This window comes from Trematosphaeria pertusa, assembly GCF_010094035.1.
Source record: "Trematosphaeria pertusa strain CBS 122368 unplaced genomic scaffold BU26scaffold_25, whole genome shotgun sequence".
NCBI lineage: Eukaryota > Fungi > Ascomycota > Dothideomycetes > Pleosporales > Trematosphaeriaceae > Trematosphaeria > Trematosphaeria pertusa.
In genome coordinates this window covers 571,032-573,525 of record NW_022987236.1, presented here as the reverse complement: position 1 = coordinate 573,525, position 2,494 = coordinate 571,032, and positions in this window count along the sequence as shown.

Here is a 2,494-nt window from a genome sequence, read left to right as displayed (position 1 = left end):
AGCTACCTATACTATTAGTACTTGTATTACTATTAGCTCTTCTAGAGATACTATTCTAGTAGCTTCTAATAGTAATAGCTTATAAATGTACCTAGTAGCTACGTCTACTCTAGATAATTAGCAAGCTAATTAACGTTAACGTTACCTGCTCTATTAAAATTATTAGGCGCTAGGCCTTGCGCCTTATTAATGCCGCTTACGTTATTCTCTTCTTTAGTCTCTACTTTGCTCTTACTATCTATACTATAGCTAGCTTCTGTAGTAGCTCTAGGTATATACTTCTACTAAATACTTTATACTACTATTCTATTTCTATCTTCTTTACTATATTATTTCTTAATCTTAATAGATCTGCTACGCTATATTTAGTTATTGTGCGCTTTTTACGCTATCTATAGTATAGTAACGTTAGGCTTAGAAGACGCTATTTAGAATTCTAGTTAGGTTTTAAGTACATCTACTTAGAGGTTAGCAAGAAGACCTATAGTAGAGGTAGTCTTTTTTTCTAAGAAAAGTAGTCTAGAAGCTAACGTTTACACTCTTAGCTTACGTACACGCTACTAATACTAACGCCTCTCTTCTCTTCTCTTCGCGTTATTACGCTCGCCTTCTTTAAACGCTTACCTTACTCTGCGCTAACTTAGCCTTCTTTCTTTAAGCGTCTATATTGTATTTCTAAGGGCGACTAGGTTAGTAAGGCTCTTAGAGTAGTATCTTAATAACTTACTACTATAATACTAGCGCTAAGGTAACGCTTTTACGCGTAGTGTAGATAAGGCTAGAAAGTAGAGCTTATATAGAATAGGCATAGAAAAGCTACTATAAAGAAAGAGTAAGAAGAAGAAAGATGTACTACTATAGTAGTTACTAGGCGCAAGATAATAGTTATAGTAGTAGTAGAATATTAGAGAAAAATAGCTACGCCGCTACTACTAGTAGTAGTAAGTAGTAGAATATTAGAAAAAATAGCTACGCGTAGTAGCTAATAGTAGAATATTAGAAAAAAATAGCTACGCTACTACTACTAGTAATTCTACTACTTAAATTGCTAGTAGTAGTAGCGTAGCTATTTTTTTCTAATATTCTACTACTAGCTACTGCTAGCAGCGCGCGTAGCTATTTTTTTCTAATATTCTACTACTAGCTACTACTAGTAGCGCGCGTAGCTATTTTTTTCTAATATTCTACTACTAGCTACTACTAGTAATAGTAGCGTAGCTATTTTTCTCTAATATTCTACTAGAGTAGCTACGCGCGGTAGCTAGTAGCAGAATATTAGAAAAAAACTCTAATAAAGTATAGCGCTATTTGCTAGCCTAGAGAGGGTATTAGAAAAAACTTAATTTAGGTATAGTGCGCCTTACTTAATCTTGCTTATCTAATATCTACAACATTAAACTACTACCTAGACCTAACTCTAAGCTACTAATACTTAATTTACTACTAAAGCTTAAGTAGCTTACTAAGCTAATACTAATTACTATAACGCCTTAATATTAGTAGTAGAAAAGCTAAGAGCTATATACTAAGAGAAGAGAGAATTATAACACTAGAAGCTTTAAGAAAACCTACGTAAGATAGATAGACAGCTTAAGAATCTTAACCTACCTGCTAGGTTACCTTGTAAGCTAAAAAAGCTACCTATTTTATAGAAAACATACTTAAAGGCTAGACTTAACGTTAACATAATTAGCGTAGCTATCTTTATAATTAACGCGCGTTAAAAGAATACTATAATTAGGCACCTTAGTGTCTATAAGGTTAATTAGCTTATTACTAATAGAAAGAAAACCCCTACTACTAATCTAGAGAAGGAACTCTACTAACTAGTTACCTAAAAGCTTCTATCTCTAGAATATGCTAGCGTAACTATAGTCTATTTCTTAAAAAAGAATTCTAATACTCTACTACTATATAGAGAAGGCGTAGATTACAACATTAAGCTTATAGTAGAAAATATCTTAATAAATAGTCCTCTTTATAGTATATTACTAGAGTACCTATAGTTAGTATAGAATTACCTAGAGAACTACCTTTATTACGGCTTTATTATTTATAGCAATACGTTATACGCATTACTAGTTCTATTTACTAAAAAGCTAGGTAGAGAATAGAGGTTCTATGTTAACTATTAAAAGCTTAACGCTATTACAAAAAAAGACGTCTATTCTATCTCTCTTATCTAGAAAACACTTACACGTCTATTGCGCGCTAAGATCTTTACTAAGTTAGACGTAAGGTAAGCTTTCTACTAGATCTAGCTTAATAAGTTAGTAAAGAATCTAATATCTTTTTATATGTAGTATAGTAACTATAAGTATTAAGTTCTACTCTTTAGCCTCTATAATAGCTCTACTACCTTTTAGTAATATATTAATAAGGTGCTATATAGCTTACTAGATAATTTCTATATAGTATATATTAATAATATTCTTATTTACTTAGAGAATTCGCTTAAGTATAAAGCCTATATTATCTAGATACTTAATTAATT